The following is a 14072-nucleotide window of genomic DNA, read 5'->3' on the forward strand; positions in this document are numbered from 1 at the left end:
GCCGCCAGCGACATCCTTAGGGGGCAACACCAGAGGAAGTAATTGCTTCGTGCTTCGCAGAAAGCGCAGCATTCAACTCCCCAGAAGACACAGGTACGCCGTTTTGCCTCGGCTGCGACAAATCTGGACATTTCGTCACGCGCTACATGTAGACAGCCGTTGACAGAGCACTTTTTGGAATGGCAAGGGCGTTTCACCAGTACCCCCAGAGAAACGACGATGCGACGCCTCTGACGCTCGTGTGAGGTCATCATTAGTCGAGCGTGGTGCATGTCGCACCGAAGCGGGCGGGAAAACCATGGATCTTTTTTTTTTTTTTTTTTTCATTGAGGGAAGAACAGTCACTGCATTTTTGGACTCGGTAGCAATGAGAACCTAATGAACGTTCTCTTGGCCCAGCAGCTTGAGCCGGAAATTAAGCCGTCTTCCCTGCATTTAAAAGGAGCAAACGGCCAGCCTCTCAAGTGACTGCGTCGCTTGTTGCTGGCGGCCAAGCGTTACGCCATACTTTCATCGTTGTCCCCCATCTCTGGAGAGAATGACTTCTCCTTGGAAGTGACTTTCTGGTGACATCGAAAGCCAACATTGACTGGGGTACAAATATCTTTCAGGGGCCTATGCCTCAGCGACTTTCAAAGATTGCCTTGTGAAGCAATACCACACTCCGGCAACACCGCGGAAGTTTGAAAAGGTCAAATTTTCTATCTCAACCCATTCCGAAGAAGAGGCCAAGATGGAAGTTATAACTGAACGCGCTTACTGTTTGAGCGACGCTCCGTTCTTCACGAGCCAGTGGTAATAAGCCAATTTGAATGAGAATTATATATTCTCTAGACGAACTGTTCCACGCAACCTGTCATCCTGACTCCTTGCATGACAGTGGGATTGGCTGAAGCCGTCTCCGACACCACAGAGTTACATATCAGCGCTGACGAAGCAGTGAATATATTCCGCTGCACTACTTTTCCGTCTCCTAAAGATATGGAAGAACCAGTTTCGTCCCCTTGCAGAGAAACTCAATATTAGACAATAAATCTCAATGGTATTTTATATGCCGTAGAGGTGGTATTCATTTAAAGGTTTAGCTGTAAATTTCTTCACTTGGGAACACTGGAAACGGCCACGGACATGGCGCGGCTTGTGCCACTGCGCCCGCAAGCTGAAAAAAAAAAAAAAAACACCAGCGTGCGTCGTCTGCTCCGTTTCAACCCGGTTCTCAACGGTGGTGCCAACAGGGATGCACGGACAAGTACCGCAATCCCGAGAAGCCCGACGTAACCAGTGACAGCGCACTCACATGGTTGCCTGCATGCGTGCCTCACCGGTGAATACCCGGAAGTTCTCAACAGATTTCACGAAGGCAAGTGCGGAGCTCACATAGTTACCCGACGTATCCGCTTGAAATACTTCTGACCGAAGATGTACCAGAAGATCAAAAGTTTTGTCAAGCATCGCGAGCTCACCAGTTGCACCGCTCTCGCAGCCGATTTAAGTACGCTCCCTATACACGATCGGTCTCGACATTGTTGGACCGTTCAAGCCGTCACGGGGCTACAAGTACATCATTGTTGCTATCGACTTCTTAAAAAAGTTTTTAGAGGCCAAACCAGTGCGCAACGTAAAAGCCGTGACTGTTAAAAAATCCATCGAACGTCACATCATTCTCAAACGTGGCTTTCCAGCGGTAATAATTACCGACCGTGGCACATGATGGCAAAATCTGCGGCAGCATACCTTCAGTGGAATTTGTCATTTTCCAACTACAGCTTTTTTCCCTTGCATGGACTGTGCGAGAGGGCCAACAAGACACTGAAACAAATGCCCAGCATGCTGGCCGCCAAAGCCGAAAAATGGGCTGATATATTGCTGATATATTGCCATACGTTGCATTTTGTTGCAACACTGGCTACCATTGCAAGACACTGCTCGGTAGACACCCTTGCTTCTTGTGTACGGCAGAGATCCAGTGTTGCCTCTCGGTGTCAGCTTCAATGGCAAAGAATTTGCCGAATTCCGGGAATTATCAGGTTACGCCGCCCTGTAGTACGTGAGCGACTGAACGAAGCTCGGAAACTGGCATCTAAAAACGTCGAATCAACGCGAGAACGGCAGAAGATAAGGGCCGCAAGGATACCACCTTCCAAAAAGAACCGCATGGTGCTCGTAAAAATACCTCCCGTCGGCATCAAAGCTCACCGGAAGTTCACAGGTCCGCATCTGATTGTGTCCCGTCTCTCGCCAGTGAAGTATGAGACTGAACTCACGGACGGTTCGGTTCGTGCTGTCAAAATAGTTCGCGCGGGAAAGTTAAAGCCATAGTTGTCGCCCATTGCAGAATTTTTGTGACCCTCAAAACAAACAGTGTTTCTCATCTACAGCTCGAAGGGAAATGTTTAACATTAATGTCGTCCCGACATTTTTCAATACTCCGGAATGTGGCGTGGTGCAGCATGTTTGTGTAGCGTGCGTGACTTTCGGCGCATTTACGCGCGGCTGTGACTCTCTCCCTCTTCTTGTTCTCACGCTGGTGCTCCGATACCCGACGCCATGCATCCGGCCGCCTGAAGTGCTCGCCCCCTGTATGGTCATTGGAAGGAGGAATAAACAGTTTTTATCTGGCTGTAGAAACGTTGAGTCGTCTCTGCGGCCCCGGCCGATCTTTTTCCCCCCACGGCTGTTCTGCGTCGTCACAGGCACCTGCATTTCTGAAGGATTCAAGCAAACTATTCGACGTAGCTGCTGCGTGCTTAGAGGACGTTCCAATTGGCTGCGTGACGAAAATAAGTTTCTTTCAGCCAAATATATATCTACATCTGTCTGCTGAAGAAAGGCCATGGAAAAGTCTTAAACATCAAATTCACTATCAGATGGCATTTACATGACTCAATTTAGGCGAGTAACGTTTCGCGAACGTGATGCACTGCACTTTCTTCAAACCATTAAAATTTGGCTGCATTTCGTTGAGAGCGTTTTTTTTATTTATTACTGATGTCTAAATACCGCAATGTGCACAGAAACATGGTCCTACATTTTAGCAATAACTCGCTCCTGTCCTAAAAACCGACTGGTCCGCTCCATGAAGATGCAAGACGTTTCTGCAATTACGAACAGCAAACGTTGCTTGGAATTAATTTCAAATGGGTCGATGTAGTGGCCGCAGTTCTTGGAGACCAGGAAACGACGGCTCAGCAGCTCTGTGAAGCCAAATGGGCCGGCAGCCACATGAACGAAGTGCGTGAAATGTTTGGCCAGGCGTGAAGCGGTCTACTTATTCCATTACAGAGTTTTGTCACGAACAAATGAAACGCGATTACAAAAATATGAACCAGACACGCAAACAGCGCGATTTCTTTCACTGCAAATCGAAATGACGCGGGGCTTAATTACAGTAACAAAGCTGGGAGATGTGGATTTCTAAAATTGTCATTATCACCATCATGATCATGACCGCTATCTTAAGTCTGGCCTTTGAGAGCACACAGGATCAATACTTGGAAGACGTGCGGTTGTGCGACGGTTTTTAATGACACAGGGATGAACGAATATAAAGATTATAGGAGTACCACGTGCAATGATCTGCGGATCGCTGCATGCATCAGTATACCTTTGACGCCTTGCATCAACGTGAATTTTCTTTTTGGAACAATGCACCTGTTTAGACGTTCGATGTCGTGATTTTCAACTGGGCAGTAATGGAAATGACGGCGTGATTTTATATCATACTTTGCGCCACGCGGGTAACTAAGTGCGAATATACGATGTGTATTTTTCAGAAAACAAACTAGTTGCGAGTGCAGCCCCGTCCCGCATTTTCCGTCTATTTTTCGCCTTTGGCACTAGTCGTTTGATTACGAACACTTACCAACTCTCCAAACTTCCAGACCTCTAGAATCATAGAAGAGAAATTACATGCGCGTAAGCCGGTCCCAGAAATCGGTTTTGGAGGGGGCGAATTATGGGCTGGCGAATTGTTTTTTTGTTTTTTTTTTGTGTGTTGGTGGTGTGTGTGTGTGGGGGGGGGGGCGGCGAATAAACAATCGCTTCCGTTATTGCACCAGTTTTTCGGAGGAGGTTATAACCATGCCCCGGCGTGCGCGGGTACGCGATTAACCCGATTGCGCACAATCACTAGCGGCAAAATGGTTTTTGTCCCCCCTTATGCGGTACAGCGGCTGGCCCAAGCCCGCATTTCTGGCGGTCGCAACACGTTTGCGACCTCGCACAAGTAGAATGCTTAAAAAAAAAAAAAAGTAAAAATTTGAAAACCCCTTTGGTGGGGGGGGGGGGGGGGCGATCGCTTCCTTCATGTCGATAACTTTCTTAATGTCGATAACGGATCCATGGCAGAGAAAAACAAAACAAAACAAAACAAAAAGGACAATCGAGACATGCGTTTTGAGTTGTTTCAAGCTTGCTCCATTTATGTCACTTAACGCCGCGTGCAATCGTTGGACGAATTTATATGCTTGCACGTTTTGAATGCGCAGCGGAAGTAATAGGGCGCTGTTTTATACAACTGCATTATATAATACATACGTATGCAAATAAAACTTCGCTGATGAATTGGTGTGCGTGAATGCCAGGAGTGCATCTCCATGCTTACTCCCGCACTTAACAAGAATGAAATCGCAATTTTACTCTTCCTAGTAGAGAGAGGGAGACGGTGCGTAGGTTTACTCTTCCCTGGTGCAGGAGTGGAACTGGTACTGGACTCCGTCTTACACGAGAATAATACGCAGTTAGTTTCACTCCTCCTCCTCATGTGGAGCGAACATTGAATCGCACTCGAGTCCCCGCAGCTTTCATGGGGAGTGCGCCTGCGCTCACAAGAGTACAATGACTGTTGAACTCTTCAACTACTCCCCCGATTTCTCAGAGTGCGCTCTGGCGCGAGGCGTTGGGAAACGAGTGTGCTGGTGTTTTAGTACCGTGACCACACCAGAATACGATGACGACGAACGACGACGACGACATGAGACGCCGACAGCCAGAGCCCCTAAGGTGGTTCGCCCTAAAATAAATTGGGTTCGGGTGGGATTTAGCCTGGGTCGCCAGAACAGCAGAGTTAAATGCTCTAACCACAGCGCTAACCACAGTGCTAACCCGGCACCCCGCCGGAATAGAACAAGAAGTAGACTGATGCGTGGCCCGGGACAGGTGCACGTGGCGGTACGAGTGTAGAACTGGTGCAAGCGGAGGACAGCTCCAACCGTGCTCGAAGCTGCAGTCTGCCAGTCATGCCTATTGGAGTAATTCACGCCAAAAACGAAGAAAAAGGTGTGAAAACACGATGTAGCGGCCAAAAAGTCTGATATTCGCTAGGCTTTTGCCATCAAACAACACAAGCTAACATAAGGGCCTGCATGATGAATATTTTATAACGTTGTCGCGCCCATCTAATTTTCTTTGTGTCTGTATGTCGCCTTGCTCCGTCGAGTTTCCTTCTTTTTAATACGAAGCTTTTTTATGGCTAGGGTCCCGTGGAATTTTCCTTCGCACGAGCAAGAACCCCTTGCGGCAAAGCCAACTTTATCGCGAAGGCTCCGCAGAAAACGGCCGTAACTCTTATTTTATAAAAAACGTTTTCCATGAACAATTATAAGAGAATTGGCGGCGAAGGCGACTCTATGATTACACCGAGTTTAATTCAGTTGTCACAATTGGTTAGTGTTAAAGAACCGAGGTGAGGACCGCGGGACGTGAGCGAATCTTTAATGGCGGATGGATCATTACAATGACGGTGATAGTAGACAGCAGCTGCCAGTGGCCACCTCTTCTTCCTTTGAAATATTTTCAACATCCTCCCGGCCACGCGATTTGCACAGGAAGATGTTGAACATGACGGGAAGAACTAACCGTGTTTAGCGGTCATGTCGCATAGCTCTCTTCGATGTACCCATCAGTCCAAGTTCAAAATCATTATACAGTCCGTAGCACAAATCGATGTCGCGTCCGTGGTAGCCGCACGGCCCGCACCGGGTTAGTCCATGCTTTCGTTTCCACCGATGTTTCCTGCGTCTGTGAAACCTGTGCATCGCGGAATCTGAACAGGTTAATCGACTAGTTTGGACCGTAGTTCGTTCTGGATGACGACCTTGCAGTATTCGCACAAACATCATGCTGCACAGGCGTCGGGTTGACTGTCGGGTCCTATAGAAATTCAGGTACCGGACGAGTATCTTGAGGTGTATACAGGTCCTTCTACGTGGGACTTTGTCTTGCCTTTTTGTTTTTCCTATCACTCTGTACTTGATCATGCGTTTCCATTGAGCGTTATTTGTTCTACCTCTACATGCTTGTTGTAGGGTCGTCCAGCTTCGCCGTCGTCGTTTTGGCATCGGGGTTATAAAATCTTCACGTTTTGCCGTAGTCAATAAAATCCCCTTTGAAGTCGTGTTTCCAGGAGCGCGACATATATTTGAACGCTCGATGGGTAAGCCTGAAACTGGGTCAATGTGTCGATGCTTCTGCAGTGTTCTTTGGTTCCTCTTTGGTGTTCCCTGAAGTCGCTCGTTGTACGCTGAGCACTTTTTATTCTCTTCAAAATCTTCCGCAGAAGACGACGTCTCTTTAGGCATCTCCACTGTGGTGCCGTCGCTTTTATCACTCGTTATACTCGTTGAAGGTAATGAAGCCGGTTCATTGTTTGCAGCGTCAACTGTGGAAAAAGCTCTGGTCAGTTCGTCTGGACGAGCATCAGGAGCGGCTGCCTGCACTTTGTCAGTTGAGGCATTATGTTCGTCTTTGAACGCACCAGCTCCTTCGGTGACATCGGGTTCCTGTCGATCGTGTTTCGAAGGTGCCGCCAAATTGGTGTTTTTGTTAGGACGGCCACTGCTCTTTAGGGCTGACTCTTTGTTCTTTATGGTGCTGTTGTCTTGTTCGGAGGCTATTGCTAGAGTGTCATTGCTAGGATATTTTTGTAACTCCGGGAACAAACGCTCCATTCTAAATTTTGTCAGCAGGATTGACTCTTCGAATTCTAATGATGCTTCATATTCTTTCTCTAAATCGTCCAGTTCGACAAGCTCTTCAATTTCATCGTCCAGTTTCTTCAGGATTTCATATTTTTCTAATAAAAATTTTTTCAGGAACATTAGCTCACGGATTGATGATGTCTTGTCAGTCATGCGGGATTTAATGTCGTCGATCAGTGCTTTGACGTCCTGTCGGATTAGGCTTCTTGTTTGGCAAAGGCCTTGCAGGTCCATTCCCGACGTCGTTAATATCTAGGTGGTCGTCGAGAAGGATCACGCTCGGTTGAATGTTGAAGCCGTTGTCGTTGATGTCGAAGCCGTTGACATTGTCTTTCAGTGGTCTACGCGAGACGTCCGCGGAGAATCGGTAAATCGTTGAGAGCTTCGGGTCCGCTGCAGGTCTGGCGCGTCCTCAAGTCCTTGTGTTTTCTCCGCGGACCCTTTCGGTCAATGGTCAGGAGCAGCAGTCTAGTCCCATCGTTGCGGTCACTCACGTCATCGTTGTGGGGCGGTCCGCACTCAGGTCTTCAACTGTGTTATCCTTTGGTCCTGGTCACGGCACCATTTTATTAAAGAACCGAGGCGAGGGCCGCGGGACGTGAGCGAATCTTTAATGGCGGATGGATCATTACAATGACGGTGATAGTAGACAGCAGCTGCCAGTGGCCACCTCTTCTTCCTTTGAAATATTTTCAACAGTTAGTTATGGTAAAGTTGTAAACGTCACAGAAGTCCCGGTTGTCGTCAATACATGAACATCTGTATACGGGAGGAGTGCGGTTACCGAAAATGGCTGGAACAGATGTTTAATCAAAACTTTACATGACCATTAACGTCTAAGCCAATTCCACCATTACGCCAAGTTTCGGCTACAATAAAAGCTCGTTAATTCGAAACGCAAGGGGAGACCATCTTAGTTCGAATTAATGAACTTAGAAGTAATGAAAGTGAAGAATCACAATAGTACACTGCGATCAAGAAACATGTCAACAATTTGATTCCTCAAAAAAAAAAAAAAAAAAGAGTTCATGATTGCAGACTGTCCTTTGTCATCATAGAAAACAGCCAACACTTTTTTCTCTAAGCAGCAAATGTCGCGGGAAGCCTGCTTTTCGTCTTCCTTCAAAAGTAAAGAAGTGACTGGCGACATTCCGATTCGGCCATGACTGATGGCCAACTCTTCGTTTTTTTTCTTACATATGTGTTGTATATATGTTCCTAGTTAATCTTGCCTATGTGTTATATCTGATTCATGTAAACCCTCTACCCTATCCCCCTATTTCTATGTACTCTGTCCTCTCTATCCCAACGTTACTAGAATATATTCTAGTAATGTTGCTCTATCCTACCTCCCCTACACCAGCCGGCGTTCCGGTGTCCGCCCCTAGGCGAGACAATTTACCCCTGCTGGTGGACCTTCCCCTCTTTTAAAGAACAATACATACATACATACATACATACATACATACATACATACATACATACATACATACATACATACATACATACATACATACATACATACATACATGCATACATACATACATACACACACACATACATACATACATACATACATACATACATACATACATACATACATGCATACATACATACATACACACACACATACATACATACATACATACATACATACATACATACATACATGCATACATACATACACACACATACATACATACATACATACATACATACATGCATACATACATACATACACACACACATACATACATACATACATACATACATACATACATACATACATACATACATACACACATACATACATACATACATACATACATACATACATACATACATACATACATACATACATACATACATACATACATACATGACCACACTGGTGCTTAATCCTCCGCTCCCTCCTCTTCGCCATTGGCAGCGATAGGATCTGCGATTCTGACCTGAGAAATAAATGATTGCTCATCTGTCGGCGCAGCACACGCCACTGCCCTTCCGTCCACCCTGTCGTAGTCCGCAAAGAATACGTCTTCCAAAACGCATGCCAAGGGGGTTTCAGATTCGTTTAACCCGATTTCGCCTCCTCTTTTTGTTCTGGGGGCGACGCAGCCTCGTGTATAGGCAGCGGTATCGCTTCTCTGGTCGCCAAGCCACCGGCGCGGTGGCACGTAGTTAGAATTGTACGTGGCGGAACCTATAAACAAGTTCGAATTAACCGATTTTTACACATAGGCTTCTACAAAGACTGGCGGACTAAACCGTACGATTCAAATTATCCGTAAAATAAAATTATCCAAGATCGATATAACAAGCTTTCACTGTCTTTTCGTAACTATATCACAATGCGAAATGACTTAGTACCTTTGTTCAAAATTCTGTCTCACCTTTGTGTCGTGGGCTAAACAGCTTCGTTGGTCCTCCACCTCCAGAGTGGAATGGGTTCTAATTTTTTCTCTAGGTATCATCGTAATCAGTTCTATCTCCCACGATCACCCCATCGTGGTGCTTCCCCATATGGAGCAGACAACATGTCATCTATATATATGCGGTTTTCGTTGGGGAGCATTCAGTCCCTCAATTTTCCGCCTCTGACACACACATCATAAGGAATTGCGTCACTGGTTGTGACTACAAATTTATGATAGAAAGGCGTACAACTTTCGCCTTGTAGAGGACTGACGATGTCACACATGTTTGTGGCGTCATATCTGCGGTTTTTCAAGCGAAGCTTGTATTGGCTGGCTTGCGTCGTCGGTGGTGGCATATGCGACCAAACGCCTTACGGCAAAGCCATTTTATCCACGTGCTATAGCGACGACGACGAACGACGACGACCATGATTATGATGATGATGCCCTTGAAGTGTTTCACACGTACTTCCCTCGGAGGGTTGTCGAGAGTTAAAATGTTGACTGTGCCCTCCCCCCCTTCCCCCCCCACCCCGCCCCCGTTGGAGCTTGGGCGCAGCTCCCAATCGTCGTTCGCCGCTGCCGCGGGCGCACAAGTGTCGCGCTATATCACGGCAGAATTGGAGCCAAGCAGCGTCGTCGCTCGCATCACGCCACATCGAAGGTGCGACCGCTCGCTTTGCGCGGCATGGGTGCGGGGTTTGCTCCGCGAAAGAACGGATAGCCATTGAAGAACGTAAACGTTCCCGATAATTGCTGAAGAATGATCTACAATAACGTATACCAAACATTTACGCTCGGGTAAGGCTTAGCGAAGTGAAAGGGTTTCGTTTTGGTTGATCGATGGTTTTTCGTTTTCATTACGGTCATTGCCTTTTTATTTTGGCATAGTGGTGTCGTCTTCGTTTTGCAGTCATTGCGTCCCGATTTTGGTCGTTGTTGTTTTCACTGGGGTCAAGCTTCGCGTAAACCCGTGTTTCGGGAGGGAAGGAGTTATAATCTTTTTATTTGTACATAACAGCTACTTACAGACAAGAACTGATACTTCTTGATGCCCCGATCTATCAGCGGCCTTGAGATACCCTCTTTACAATAAGCCATAATCCGTATGGAAAAGTGCAAGGCCAGTTATGAGGGCATTAACGTAACTGTTACGATAATAAAAGTGTAGGATATACGCCATAATTTGCACCGGATGACATATAGTTTGCTTTATCTCGGCTATGCAATCGCTTTGCGCGCTAAGAACATAAGGTTAGCTTTTCCGCAATACTGTTCTGTACGGCGCGAGGTTAGAAACACGCTCTGTAATCAATATTGTAACAGCTTCACAGAAATTGGGGCTTTGCCGATCCCTTTAGAACGTATTGTTTACAAGCAGTGAAGCAGAACTTCGCCGCAAATCTTACTCCGACTGAGATGACACTAACCCAGTATAAAAAGACATCGCGTCTTGGGAATACCAATGCCGATGTATTTCACCAAGAAAAGACGGTTCAACTTTTCGGTTAGTTGTACGCAGACAAAAATGACAACTGCAATCATTAGGAATGTTGTATTGTCCAATATAACACCTGCGTTGGTTTAAATAGAAACTCGCTTGTACATATTGTCATGAGCAACATCTTAAGCGGTGTAGGATTGCCCATTTCAGCGAATTTATCTGTAGCCTTGTAGCCCGGAAACGGTTGGTGTATTTTTCGCAGTGCATGGTTATTTAACTTCTAAGTCTCCAGAAAAACACACACGTAAGCTAACGGTCTTCCCATGTGGGAGAGGATCTATCCCGCTCTCGTGTCCCGTAAACTTTTGCCCGAGGCGGTATACGTATAGTCTCAGACCCAAGACTAAAAATAGCAACACAAGTGACCGCCTACTCAAGTGGCGAAAATTAGTTCAACTGCTTTACCTTATATACATAGAAGCGCTGCCAATATATTTATCCGGATGATCGAGAGAGCGTTCGCCTTTTTTAAGCGATGTTTCATATGGAAAGGATTCCGGCATTTTTCCCCGCGTGAGCAAAAACGCTGCGCGGCAAAGCCAACTTTGCCGTGAATGCTTCGCAGAAAACAGGTGTATCTCTTGATTTATCAAATCTCTCCCAAACCATTTATACGAGCATTGGTTGCTAAGACGACTCCAGCATTATTCGGAGTTTCCTTTATTTGTCGTAATAAGTTCGCGGTGAACATCTGAAGGTTATAGAATTCCCGTCTGCTGTCAATACATGGACATGCACGAGAGAGAGAGAGAGAGAGAGAGAGAGAGAGAGAGAGAGAGAGAGAGAGAGAGAGAGAGAGAGAGAGAGAGAGAGAGAGCTAATGAAAACTAACTCTACTGCTTTATTAGAGCAGAAAAATGACTAGTATATTGTTTGGGCACAGTGGGAGCAGGAGGGAGAAAAAAATATTTGAGGATATATATATATATATATATATATATATATATATATATATATATATATATATATATATATATATATATATATAAAAAGTGGGCGGCCTCTTCTTATTTCCTTTATCGGCGACGTGAAACACCCCCCGAAAAATATTTCTGGCTACGCCACTGCCTCACATGAGGAACTTTTGGTGCACCGATTCCTCAAAGATCAAGGCACCTGAAATAGCAAACACTTTCAAGTTTGCTCCAGTTTTAATGCCAACAGGAACTGTAACTGTATTAGCGAATGAATGAAGCACAAGGAATTTTCGCTGCTACAGTTGCGTGCGTCAAATAAATTCTCCACTGCCAGGTACAATAATGCCGAGCCAGCATTGAAGAAGAGCGCGCGCCTTTCTTGCTGGCAGAAAAGCTCCTGGCGCTGCACACTTTTTGTGGGCGAAGCCTCTTAGGGCCTCGGGCTGTTGGCGTCTAATGACGTCGTCGTAACCATCGTATCATGTAGTGACGGTACTAAACACCGGGACTCTCGTTTACGCCTCGCATTAGGACGCTTCGTAACGCGTAACTAGAAAACACCGAAACACTCGTTTACGCCTTGAGTGTGAGTTCTTTATAGCCAGATTTTTGGGGTTTTCTAAGTCCTTTCCGACTTTCGCGAAATCTGAATTTTTGTGGAAATGCAGGTTGATACACGGTTCGCCATTTTCCGTAATATTCTAAATATTCTAAATCTTTTTATTGATTTGTTAGTGTTTCAAAATTTTCTTCAACCAACTATATCCATCTACGCTATTAAAGCTTTTGAAGCTTTCGCGAAATCTGCATTATTGTAGGTGTTACTCGGTTTGCCATTTTCCGTAATTTCTTCCGTAATTTCTTCCGTAATTTCTTCCGTAATTTCTTCCGTAATTTTCCGTAATTTCTTTTCCGTAATTTTTCTGATGTTTTGAGTTTTCAAAATTTCCTTCAACCAAGTGTGTTCATTTACGCTATTATAACGACGCCATTTAAAGCTTTCGCGAAATCTGTATTATTGTGGAAAAGGAGGGCATTACACGTTTCGCCCCTTTCCGCACTGTCTTATATTTTTGTTATTTTCTAATTTTTCCTAGTTTCGTTCAACCAGTTATCTCCATTTACGCCATTATAGTGATTACAGGTGTAACTTCTGCGATATCTGCATTTTTTGTGGAAATGCAGAGCTTTACACGGTCCTGGCTGGGGGGTACTCGGCAAAAAATGCTACGCATGAAAGGGCATGAAAAAATCCTGGGCTATCTCCACTAACGTGAAACTTGGGGAGGGGCGAAGAATGCTGTGTACAAGTGTATTCTTGGCGCCCTGCCTTTTTTGCCAACGGAGATGAAATCGTTGGGGTGTTGAGGGATACAGCTAGCGCGAGGCGTAAACGAGTGTCGCGGTGTTTTTTTAGTACGCGTTACGAAGAGCTCCAGGGCGAGGCGTAAACGAGTGTCCCAGTGTTTTTTTTTAGTAGGTACTAGGTTCTAGCGCGAGGCGTAAGCGAGTTTACCGGAGTTTTACTACCGTGACTACATGAGACGAATGACGACGACAGGAGACGCCGACAGCCCCAGCCCCTAAAAATACAGAAAGGTCTTAGGGCATTCACATTTTGAAGTGAAACGGCTATATAGCTTCTAAAGGTGTCTTCTTAACAAAGCATTTACGATTAGAGGTGAAGCTGGCTTAAAAGATACTGATGTAAGCGTGGTTTTTGTAAGCTGGCTTTTCCACATTGTGTGTTACACAGTGAAGCACGGAAATCTACGGAGTGAGTATGGTTACAGAGCACGGATGTAACTGTGGTTTTACGGGAAGTATCCGGAAACAAATTGACTCTAACATTGCGCACCACAGCTTCGCTGGTCATCCTTCTTCACAGAGGGGAAGGACGACACTTCTTTTTGTTTACTTTTTACTGCAGCTGGAATTCTCTCCCCCAGACAAAAGCAACAAGAACTTCGGTTTTTCGCAGAGTGGGGTGGGGAACCTAAGCAGCCTTGATTTCAAAAAGCAGAATGGCACCAGCAGCGACGGAAACCCCAACGGGAATGAACAGGCCCACCCGTGGTTGAAAAAGCGTTGATAAATTTACCAATGCCAAAAACAACCTCTGCAAGAACGGCAGGGCTACTATGGGCGCCAAACTGGATTCGGAAACTACTGAAAGCGTGTGCGACGAACGAAAACACCGAGAATCCCTTCAACTGGAATTCAGCACGTGAAATGAGGCGAATGATTTCTTTGGTCA

The sequence above is a fragment of the Haemaphysalis longicornis genome, unplaced genomic scaffold, assembly GCF_048455015.1.
Source record: "Haemaphysalis longicornis isolate Haplotype H1 unplaced genomic scaffold, Haemaphysalis longicornis Haplotype H1 scaffold_7, whole genome shotgun sequence".
Lineage (NCBI taxonomy): Eukaryota > Metazoa > Arthropoda > Arachnida > Ixodida > Ixodidae > Haemaphysalis > Haemaphysalis longicornis.